Source organism: Barbus barbus (genome assembly GCF_936440315.1).
Source record: "Barbus barbus genome assembly, chromosome: 25".
Classification (NCBI taxonomy): Eukaryota; Metazoa; Chordata; class Actinopteri; order Cypriniformes; family Cyprinidae; genus Barbus; species Barbus barbus.
This window is the reverse complement of record NC_136753.1, coordinates 30,036,439-30,048,998: the sequence shown is the minus strand read 5'-3', so window position 1 is coordinate 30,048,998 and position 12,560 is coordinate 30,036,439. Positions and strand designations below refer to the sequence as shown.

Here is a 12,560-nt window from a genome sequence, read left to right as displayed (position 1 = left end):
GATGTTAAGGAATTCTGGCCAGAATGCAACATTGCGATTTTTAAAAAATATTTTAAACCTTATTAGCGCTTAATTTGAAGAGCTATGCAAAGCAATTTTCAAAATTGTACGATTTTTATTCGTCACCTACACAGTTATATATACAGAATACAACTTGGAGTGAGATGTAGCCTAAACTGGTCAGAATGTGTAGGCTATTAAAGATATGTAGCCTAAATAAAAAAATAATAGATTCATTATTTACAAAAGTCTAATTAACTCTGATTACTTTTATTTCACATCCTCTCTCTATCTCCCCTCACCTTTTGATAAAACAGTATTTTACCAGAAAAGTTTTGAATCCTGTGGCTATTGAGTTGAGACACTATACTAAAGAATAAGAAAGAAAAAAAGACAGACAAAATATTCTAAAATATTCTTGTTATAAATATATTATATAATAACATATAATAATAATAATTGATGCTGCAGGAATGACGCTATCCAGCAGGGCTTTCTCTTTTTTTCCCTCAAGAAAAACAAAAAGTGAACTTCCTGTTTCGGGGTGGTCCACGGAGTCTGAGAGAGAGAGAGAGAGGGAGAGAGAGAAAGGGGGGGGGGGGGGGGGGGGGGGGGGGGGGGGAGGAAAAGAGAGAGAGAGAGAGAGTGGGAGAGAGAGAGGGAGAGGGGGGGAGAAGAGAGAGAGAGAGAGAGAGGGAGAGGGAGAGGGAGAGGGGGGGGGGGGAGAAGAGAGAGAGAGAGAGAGAGAGAGAGAGGGAGAGGGAGAGGGAGGGGGGGGGGGGGGGGGGAGCGAGAGAGAGAGAGAGAGAGAGAGAGAGAGTGGTAGTGGTGGTGGTGGGGGGGGGGGGGGGGTCTCGCATTCTCGCGCTGCCGCTGCAGCTTTGGGCTCTCGGGGACCGGCGGAACCGAATATGGAATCTCTTTTCTAAATTCCAACTTTAGAGAAAACTTCTGCGGAGTTTGTGCTGATGTGAGTCCAGAGCGGAGAATAAAATTCACAAGAGGAGAGTTTAGTGCTCCTATCTGCATCTGCATCTGTGTGTGTGTGTGTGTGTGTGTGTGAGTGTGTGTGTGTGTGTGTGTGTGTGTGTGTGTGAGAGGAGAAAGAGGGGCTTTATTGGAAATTCTCGAACCCCCATCGGGACGCTCTCGGCTTTCAGCTCCGCTCGCGCAAGTTTTCCAGGGAGAAGTGGAGTTTGCTGGGATCAGCGCGAGGCCACACAGACTGATGAAGGCAGAAGCGAGTCCTCGAAGGTAACGCGCGATTCCTTCATATCACACACATGTGTGCAACTTATGTTTACTGTATAGAACGTGATGCGAACTTTTACAGATGTGGTGTTACTTTGTATCATGGCGGTGTAAGTGTGAATAGGATCTGCAGTGCTGTCTAGTAAGTGTGCTGGAGTGTTAATCAAGTGGAATGTTTGCGTATTGATTAACAATCCAAACATGTGTGTCTATTACACACTCAGGCTGAGGGTCTCTTGAGGAAATGATGAACACATAAGTATTTAAGCAACTAATGCTTATTAAACGGGAGGAGAGATGTCATTTAAAGAGCAAAATGCACAGATGTCAAGAACTTCTCTGTACGGCTTTATTCTGAATGTTAGTTTTAATATCTGTATGATCTATTGGTTTTGTCCTGGGTTTAATTTTGCACATTATTTCTGCTTGTGAAGCGTGCATGACGGTGGTCTCTCGGGACTCTTGCTGTAGTATCCTGGTGGTCTCGCAGTCGTATCTCAAACTCAGACATTGCAACTAACGAAGCAAGCTGTGTTTGTTTGCATGCTTATGTTTCATTTGGTTCTCTTCTGCATGTATTTTATCGATTGATGTGATAGTTCCAGTGTAGAGGTCAGTCTGTTCTTCTACAGGCCTCATCTCAACAGCTGTTTCTTGTAACGGGAAATATTTGAAGTGCGCAATACCTTTTCCAAATGTGTCTAACCTGAAGCCCCACCACAACACTGACTACGTGTCTTTTGAACGGAGATCTTCATATAAAGAGATACAAAAATCACAGAAAAACAAAAAAAAAATGTTGCATGTCAACATCTAATTATATTGAATATTGTGCATATGTCTGTGTGTGTGTGTATGTAGCCTATATATATATATATATTAGAGCCTATATATAGAGGAGTCAGTATATAGTTTATTTTGGATTATTTAGGTTTTTATGAAGAATTTTCTGTATAAAGGTATTCTTTATATAAAAAGCTATATAATCCCAAGTAAACTATATATAATCCTCAAAGAATATTTGCACTTTTATTAATAGGATTTTAATGATCCTGGAGGGGGAGCTCATATTTTGTTGTGCAGCATTTGATTGTGATCATGAGTTCTTAAACACAAACTACATATTATGTTAGATTAAGGTAGAAAGAGAGACTGTGTAAATTTAGAATGGGGGGGAAAACAAACATCTAATATAATCGTCACAAATCTGTGTAATTGCCGTGTGAAAATCTCAGATGAGCCACTGTAGTAGATCAGTAATAAGGGGATGATGTCATAATGCCATAAAGCCCTGCTTCACGTTTTAATTTTCTTTAACATAAAGAGGGTTTCTTAAAGTTTTTTGTTAAAGAAAAGTCTACAACAAATTAAAAGAAGTTACCGGTCCATAATGTGATTAGGAAAAGCTTTTTTTACATGTATTTTTCTGACCAGATTTTGACCTCTGGAGGCTTCTGTCAATTGTCTGGCTAATATGCTAATATGTCAACAGTTCAGTTATCTTGTCCACTATTAGTCATACGTACAGTTGTCATGCTTTTAACGCTGCAGAGGCGTTCTGAAGCTGTTTTTGGTTTGTTTCAGCACAGTTGCACATAGAGGTCATTGCTTGTGAATCCAGGTTGATGTGGTATCTGGTTTGGAGGTGAGAAAAACTCTGTAGGGTGTCTTCCTCTTCCCCCCGAGCTCATTAGTGTTTGATGGACCTGCGTTAGTGCCAAAAGGCTTCCGTTAGCATACTCACACTCACACAGATCTGGCCTGAAACCTCCCTCTGAGTCTGTCTTTCAGACAGCTTGAGATGTTACACACCAGAGTGCTAAAGAGGCGATGCATGTATGCCACCTTTTGCTAACCTGTGGGTGGAGATCCAGAGACTGATCTTGTCAAATGAAGGTTCAGTAGCAGTGCTGCTATAATATCCTGAGACTGAGAGCGATTCACACTTCTGCATGAGAGACGTCTTGAGTTTTATTAAAGGTGTTTCGGAGCAACTAGAGCTGCATGAGTAATCAGAATAAAACTGAAATTGCGATATGGCTTAGTGCAATTTTTGTAATTTAATTAAATATATACAATGTGTGTTTCATAGTGACACTGTGTTCATTTGCACATGAGCAGCTCGTGATCCAGTGTTTTCAGTGTCTTGAAGCGACTCGGTTTGCAGTAAATGCAAAAACTCCATCTTTGTATCTACTCTAAGTTTGAGATGCATTTGAAAAGCCATCTTTCTAAACTTGTAATGAGAAGTGCAAGAACAGTAAACTAAGAATTTTTAAATCCAATTTTAAATAATTTCATACATTTATCATAAAATTTTATAGTTTTTCCATCCAAATCGTGGCGCTGTAGGAATAATGTATGAATAAAAAAGGTAATTGTGACCTTTTATCCCACAATTCGGACTTAATTTGCAATATAGATATAAATAATTGTGCAATATAGACTTGGAATTTTGACTTTTTTCTTGCAATTCAAAATTTACATCTCACAATTCTGAGCATATATCTTACAGTTGACTTTTCTGAGTTTACATCACACAATTCTGAATAAAAAATAAAAAACCTAAATGCAGCTTTTTTTCTTGCATTTTGAACTTTTCTTTCAGAATCTTGTATTTATATTCTAGTTTATATCTTGCAGTTTTGAGACTATATCTTGCAATTCTGAGTTTATATACTGCAGTCCAAACTGACTGCACTGTATTTGATGTATAATCAATTTCTATTCTTAACTGTTTTATTCATTTAAAAGTTTTTAAATTCCTTGTTTTATTGTTGTGATTGTTTTTTTTTTTATGATTATTTGACTTCCTTTAAAGCACTTTGAATTACCATTGTGTGTATGAAATGTGCTATATAAATAAACTTGACTTGCCTATATCCTGCAGTTATGAGTTATATCTTGCAATTCTGAGTTAATATCTTGAATTCTGAGTACACATCTCATCATTTTGAGTGTATATGTTGCAAGTCTTGCAAGCGTTTCTCAGAATTACTAGAAAAAGTCAGAAATGCAAGATATAAACTCAGAATAGTGAGGAAAAAAAGTCAGAATTGTGTGATTAAAAAGTTGCATTACATTTTTATTTTTTTTATTCTGTGACGGAAACGGGCTTCCACACCCATGAGCAACTATAGTGTGTGTGTGTGGTTTTCTCTGTTTATTCTAAATAAATGTGTGTGTATTTGTGGGTGGGATGTTCCTCGCTGTGTTTTACTGTGTGAATCCAAGTGTGTGAGAGACGGCGTTCACTAAAGCTCGCCAAGGCAGAATCCAGGCAGGCAGGCGGCAACAAGTGGTGTGTTTTTCTGCCAGATTCCTTTTTGGGGCTGCGCAGCAAGACTCGTGTCACGTGACACTTTCCTTTGCCTCCCCCTCTCTCCCTCTCTGCGGCGTGGAGACCACCCTCACGGGGATCGTAGACCCCAATAACACCCTTTCACACTCCGTGAACCTGAAACAATCAACTTTTAATAGCAGCTGTCCATCCAGTCAGCGGCCCGAGCGGCACAGAGCCGGAGCTCAGAGACCCAAGCAGGGAAGGAAGGAGCCAAAGAGGGTAAAACCCGCTAAATACCCCTGGTCCCTCTTTTATGCTCCTCTGGCTTTTCCTCCATCCTCTTTTTTGTCTCTCTTTCATTCATGAAGGACAAGAGAGCCAGAATAAAGCTCAGGACTGATGCTGCGCGTCTTCTCAGGTCTTACAGTGCATGTGTCAGCTGGATTCACATTATTGGCCGTTCTTTCGTTCTTTCTGTCTTTTCTGCCTTCTTTCTTACTTGCTTTTTTGCTCTTGCTTTTTTGAGTTCTTTCTGTTTTTTTGCTTTCTTTTCTCTTGCTTTTTTGCATTCGTTTGTCTTTTGTTATCTTTCTTGCTTACTTTTTTGCTTTCTTTACTTATATCTGTCTTTTATCTTTCTTGCTTTCTGTTTTTCTCTCTTTCTTTCTTTCTTTCTTTCTTTCTTTCTTTCTTTCTTTCTTTCTTTCTTTCTTTCTTTCTTTCTTTCAGTCTTGCATTTTCCTTCTTGCTTTTTACCTTCTATCTGTTTTTCTTCCTTTCTCTCTGTCTTTTGGTCCTCTTTCTTGCTTGCTTTTCTGAGTTCTTACTTTTTTTATTCTTTCTGTCTTTTTAAAATGACTTTTTCTTGCTTTTTTGCATATTTTTATGTCTATTTGTTATCTTTCTTGTTTGCTTGCTTTTTTGCTTTCTTTACTTATTTGTCTTTTATCGTTCTTGCATGCTTTCTTAACTTCTTTCCTTTTGGCTCTCTTTCATGCATTTTTGATTTCCTTCAGTTTTTCTTTATTTCTTTTTTTGCATTATTTCTGTCTTTTGTTTTTCTTTCCTTCTTTCTCTTTTTTTAAAATAATTTTTGCATTTGTTCGTTCTTGCTTTCATTCTATCTTTCTTGCCTTGTTTCTTTGATCTTTTCTCCTCATTAAAGGAATAATTCACCCCAAACTGACAATTCTGTCATCATTTTCCCCCCTTATGTCATTTCAATCCTGTATGGTGTTCTTTCTGCACTAGAACAGAAAAGAAGATGTTTATCCCAATGTTCGTGTTCCAGTGGCTATAAAAGAAATGGAAACAAAGAGCAGCGTGAACATTCTGCTAAACATCTCCTTCTGTGTTCCACAGCAGAAAACAGTCATGATCAGACAGAATGATCTTTTTCAAATAAATGCATTTTTGCATGAAGTTTTCCTTCAAGTCACAGGCATCCAGATGACCATTTCAGTCTAAGCGTTTCTTCAGTGGTCATTCTCATAGTTTGAGCTGACATTAAGCGTCGGATCATATGTCATCGGTTTCGGGTGGAAAAATGTCACAACGTCATGTTTGAACAGAACGTAAGCAAATGTATGAATGTTTAAATAACAAAGCGCTGGCACAGACCACTAAACCTCGATTGTTTTCTCTCACCACACCTCTGTCTCTCTGGTTTGGTTTCCATCTCTCTGGTGTGAGATCTGAATAAAATGGTCAATACCTCTTTCATAGTCGAGATGATTCCCTCGCTGGATTTTGCATCGGTGAAAGACGAGAGCTCACAAAGGATCTGCTTTGATTGCAGTGTAGCTTTCAAATTAGAGGCTAGATTGTGTTGTGAAAAGGTCGGACAATTGAGCTTTACAAGCAGCCATTGACCATGATGAAGACTATCCATGTATTATAATCATGAGTGTTTCAGATGCTGGCATTGATCTGCAGATCTGGTGGCGAGGAGATGCTCTGCAAATGAAAGTGAATTGTTTGAGATTTAGACGGCGAGACCTGTTTATCAACTTATTGCCCCTGATTCTACCTGTTCACTTCATGCCATCTTGACGTTTAGCCTCTGAATAAATGAACCACTTTAAACCAGCTCAGCAAGTTTCAATTCATCTCCAGATATAGTCTCTTCGTTCTGGTGTTTGGCATGTTTCAAAGAAAAGAAAGATCACAAATAAGAACTCTTTAATATCCTTTGTTTTTGTTGCTCTAAAACCGCAATGAAGACTTTCTTTCAGTGTTTCTTGCTCCTCAGATGTTTCTTCTGAGAAAAAGACACCTTTAATCTCACATGTGTCTCCTCTGGAGTTTCAGAAGAGATCTTGACAATGTCTCAAACTCAAAACAGAACTAATATGTTTCTCATCAAATGATCTGAGCTGCTTTCCACATTCATTTCTATTAATGAACTCTATACGCTTACTGTATGATGACTATTGACTCGTTTGGGACTGAAGTCTCCAACAGCTCTCCATTAATTTACACTGAATGGAAAAAATGGTGTAGAAATGATTTTCACTCAGAAATTTGTAGAAATTTCAAATTTCAAGAATTATAAAGAATTGCCAAATAACCCTTGTGCTGTAAATCCCCAAAATAACTGGCCTTTTAAAATGGCTTGTAAATCTCTTATTGTGCTGTATTATCACCAAGACGTGTCTGTTTGTTTTCTTTCAGTTAGCATAGGTTTTGAATGTCTTTTTTAGAGCTGATTGATCGTAGGCCTCATTGATTTGAGCGCATGCACCTCAGTTTTTGAGTGAAAAAAGCATTATTTGTGGTTAATTTGGGCAATAATCACTCAAAAACGGCAGAGCATAAGCTCAGATAAACCAATCAGTTCCAAAAAGAAATACATAACCTGAAAACTGAAAAAAAACAAGTTGAAAAAAAAGATCCAATATTTGGTAATAATACAGCATAACGAGAGATTCATAAGCCATTTTTAAAAGGCCGGTCACTTGTGAGCAGGAACACAACAAGTGTAACAAGGTGGGGAAAAATCCCCCCAAAAATGATCAACAAACAAACAATAAATAAATAAATAACAATTGGGAAATTGGTATAACACTGTATGAGCAAAGTTAGTAGGTTTTAGTCTAATGCAATAACATTAACTAGCAAAAAGAAAATCCCCTCTGGGTCAAAGTGTGAAATTTTGAAGTAGAAAAACCTGAAATAGCATTTATTCCAACAATCTTTGATTTATTTACAACTTCAGACAATTTTTACAGTATAGGAGAAACAACTGTGTGCTTATTCTTTCCTATTGGTTTGTATAGAAACTGAATTTGAGTCTGAGTTTGGAGTCTCTATCTGTACACATTCATGTGTGTGTGTGTGTGTGTGTGTGTGTGTGTGTGTATGTGTGTGTGTGTGTGAGTGTGTGTGAGTGTGTGAGTGTGTGTGTGTGTGTGTGTGTGTGTGAGTGTGTGAGTGTGTGATGACTCACTGGTGTCCAGAGCTGCGAGGGGGCGTGTTTATTATTCACTCGGTTGTCATGGAGACACTGGAGTTTTGAACTCGCATCATTGTAATTACGCGTCTTTGATGTGTTTCTTGCGCTTCGGATTTTTGGCATTTGACAAAGCAGATGCAACCCAGAGGAATCATCAAAAGAAAGTCAAATTAATTACTCAGAGTATTTGGCAGCGGTATGTTTTAGCAGCAGTGCAGATAATAATCCCAACATGCGCAAGCACAAACACGCATATGCTCACCTCTACACACAGCTTCACCTGCGCACGCTTTCATCTGTTCATCATTGCATAAGTTTGCGTCACCTCACACGCATGCCAAGTGCATTACTTCCGCCGTTACGTACACGTATGAGCACACATGTTCCCTTCACTCAAAGATAAACTCAATTAAGTCTTTACAAAAATGATATTGTTGGCCGGAGACGAGAGGAGTTGAGTTTTATTAGCACTGGGGAGAATAATGCACAGCGAGAGAGAGACTGAGAGAGAGAGAGAGGGGGCTACAGATAGTTTGAAACGCGCTGTGAGTCAGACTCTCAGATTTATGCCCATGGGCTGCTGCGGCTTCTTGGGTGGGCTGCACAGACGCATTCGACCAATCAGAGACGCAGAAACTCAGTGCTGCTTTCCTGCTGTTGCACACTGCTGCCCAGACACTTTCTTTCTTTCTTTCATTGACTTTCTTATTTCTTCCTTCCTTTCAAAATTCTACTTATTACAGTTTTTTTACATTTACATTTCGTCATTTATCAGATGCTTTTATCCAAAGTGACTCACAAATGAAGACAACAGAAGCAATCAAAACAGCAATGATATGCAAGTGCTATAACAAGTCTGTTAGATTAACACAGTACACATAGCAAAGTGTTTTTAAATTACATAATAAATAAAAAGAAAACAGAATAGAAAAAGAATAGAGCAAGCTAGTGTTAGTTTGTTTTTTAAGAAAACAAGCAGTTAGTGAATGAATAGAGTGCAAGTTTTTATTTTAAAGAATAGAATTTAGAATAGATTAATATTTTATGTTATTATAATATAATTTATTATATTATTATTTTATGTTATATATATTATTATTATTATATTTTATACTTATTTTTCAGCTGCTTCCACACAAAATCTTTCCTTGTCACACAGTTTCTGAAAGCAGCTGTCACTCAAACCAAATCTGCAAAACCAGACACTAATTCTCAGCCTTGACTCAGTTTTCAATTTCATAACACACTTTTTGCACACAAACACTTTTTGTAACACACAAAAATCTAAAAGGAATTACGGCAAAGGTGTTTGCTTTTGAGATGTGTTTGTGATATTTTGAATGCAGTGCTTCATTTTGCAAGAGATGCGAGGCATTTTGCATTCTGTGTGTGCAATTCTTGGATCTGTGTGTAAAGTTTTGAAAAAAAGAGGCAAAGTTTTGAAAATGTAAGAAGTTGAAAAAAGTTCACCAAAAATAAAAATGCATAATTTACTCACCTTATGTCTCATGTTGTTTCAAACCGGTATGATTTTCTTTCTTCTGTGGAGATATTTAGGTGAATGTTCTCTAATGCAAGCCGACACACGGCAAAAAACACAAAGAAAGTTAGCTAATAAAAAGTGTTATGCTTAAAATAAGATGAAATACACTTCTGTCTTAATATCGTGTGCAGTTTTGTTTCTCTGTTATATTGCACCTTTTTTAAAGATGTTTGGATACTAATTAATTGAGAATATGATTTTTTTTTTGTCAGACTCTAAAAAAGAACATTGTTGTCACTTTGATGCACGAGACTAAGAGTCTTATTGGTGCTCCAGGTTTAGATTGTGTTTGCGTCACTATTTTATTTATTCATTGTTTTTGAGCAGAAATGATTGGTAAGCTGCAGCACTGGTTAAATGTGTTTATGTTGCTGAAGAGTGAAGTATCAGCGCAGGAATGTTCTGAGGATGAGTTACACCGACCCCGTGTGTGTGTGTGTGTGTGTGTGTGTGTGTGTGTGTGTGTGTGTGTGTGTGTGTGTGTGTGTGTGTGTGTGTGTGTGTGTGTGTGTGTGTGCACCTGGTATTTATCACGTCCTGGGGACCAAATGTCCCCACAAGGATAGTAATACCAGTAAATCTTAATCTTGTGGGGACATTTTTTGGTCCCCATGAGGAAACAAGCTTATAAATCATACAGCATAAAGTTTTTTGAAAATCTAAAAATGCAGCATGTTTCCTGTGAGGGCTAAGTTTAGGTGTAGGGTTGGTGTAGGGCAATAGCACATACAGATTGTACAGTATAAAAACCATTACGCCTATGGGATGTCCCCATAAAACATGGAAACCCAACATGTGTGTGTGTGTGTGTGTGTGTGTGTGTGTGTGTGTGTGAGTGTGTGTGTGTGTGTGTGTGTGTGTGATCCTGCTTGAGTTACACCACAGCAGTACGTTTTGCATTATTATAATATGGGTGGTGATGGCGCAGTGGATAAGACACATGCCTTTGGTGTGAGAGACCCAGGTTCGAATCCACTGTGAGACACCAATGTGTCCCTGAGCAAGACACTTAACCCCTAGTTGCTCCAGAGGCGACCTCTGACATATATAGCAATTGTAAGTTGCTTTGGATAAAAGCGTCAGCTAAATGAATAAATGTAAATGTATTAGTGCTATTCACTGAAATAGACAGAATATGCTGCTTTTCTTTGATTTGCAAAACTGCAGTGTGGATGAGGTTTATATGGGTAATTTGTGGTAGTTGGCATGCAATATTCCAAATAAAACTATTTTAAACTGCATTTTTCTCATTCTTGTGCAATCATTTTACATGCATTTTTATGAGCTTATTAACTGAGAGAATGCATGGAATATTTGTACTTTTAAAATGATTTTCTCACACCACAGGACCATTTAAAGTGAACTAATGTATGCATATATATGTATGTTAATATGTATGCATATACATAATAACCTTGTTGTTAATTAGTGCTGCCAAATGATTAATCGTGATTAATCACATTCAAAATAAAAGTTTTGTTTACATAATATATGTGTGTGTACTGTGTAGATTTATTATGTATAAATATAAACACACACACATGCATGTATATATATATATATATATATATATGTATTATATAAATATTATATATTATATAATTGTATGTATAAATATCATATATTAAAGACAAATATGTTATATTTGTATATTTATATGTAATATAAGTTATATAAATATATACATGTAAATATTTAGAAAATACATACTGCATGAGTTTGTATTTATATATACATAATAAATATACACAGTACACACATATTATGTAAATAAACATTTATTTTGGATGTGATTAATCGTTGGACAGCACTATTGTTCATTTAAAAACAAAAAGTAGTCTATAGTGCTTGTCAACAACCCAAATACCTGTCAGACCTCTGTGTTAAAGTGTGTAGATGTATTAGCCGACGTCATGTTCAATTTTATCTCAGAAATCATTTAATATGACTCTTTCGCGATGAGCCGGGCGTCAGAGGGACAGATCGAGACGTTTAGCGTGCCGTCGAAAGCTCGTTTCTGCTTGTTCCCAGTTCAAGTGCAGATCTGATAAGAGTTGCTCCGCTCAGAATGTTGTTTTCGTGCCAGTTTGCCCTGTTTGTTTTACAAAACCCAAAAAAAAGTCGAAGGAAAATCAGGGCCCGCATATCCTCCGTAATTCCAGCAGGATTTGAGTGTGTACAGGAGATGTGACCGATAGACACATGAAACCTGAGCTACAGCACAACCTCTTTCTTATTGTGTCCCTAATCTAAAGCTTTCTTCAGCTCTGAATGCACTAAACTTATTTTCATTTATTATTGTTTTAATAATACAAAATATTAGTGGTATTATTTAAACAATATTAATAACAATATTTATTGTTGTTGTAATTTTTTCATATTTATTTAATATTATTTAATATTTTTATAAATTTTCATTAAATAAAATAATATATTAATTATATTTATAGATAATGATGATGATGATTATTATTAATATTAAATAATATTTAAATGTAATAGTTTAATATTTATACTCATTTTTATTAATTTCCTTTTATTATTCAGTTTTTCCCAACTTACATCTTCAAAAAACATATTTTTTTGTTGTATTTTTGGTTTGAGTAAATTGTTTTTTAATTTTTTTAAATTATTTTTTATTTTTATAACTATTAGTATTAATAATAATAATAAACAATGTTTAAAGGTAATGTTTTAATATTTATTTATATAAATATCTTTTTAAATTTATTATTCATATTGTTTGTGTATATAATTTATTTTTTTTCTAGTTTTTTTTTTAGTAGTTGATTTTCTCGTGGTGTTGTTGGTTTCCTCCATAACTTGTAGTCTCTCATTTCGTCACACTTCCGTCAGCCGTGTGGCAGCTAATGCAGCCTGAGGCTTTTATGGTAATAGTCGTTTTTGCTTGTGAGCTCGTAAGTTATTATTTACAGCCGGCGCTGTGTGTGTGTGTGTGTGTGTGTGTGTGTGTGTGTGTGAACGACTGACCTTTCCCCATGTGCCGCATCTGTTTCTCATTGAGACAC

The 12,560-nt window shown here is 36.6% G+C and overlaps 1 protein-coding gene across 1 annotated transcript in view; it reads left to right on the top strand.

Moving 5' to 3' along the window:
• The first annotated feature begins 1,124 nt into the window (after window positions 1-1,124).
• LOC306845024 (zinc finger protein GLI1-like) overlaps window positions 1,125-12,560 on the top strand; it is a 56,695-nt gene continuing 45,259 nt past the window's right edge. The window contains exon 1 of the mRNA XM_079377522.1: window positions 1,125-1,254. The gene's annotated coding sequence lies outside the window, so the exon portion shown is untranslated. The remainder of the gene's footprint in view (window positions 1,255-12,560) is intronic.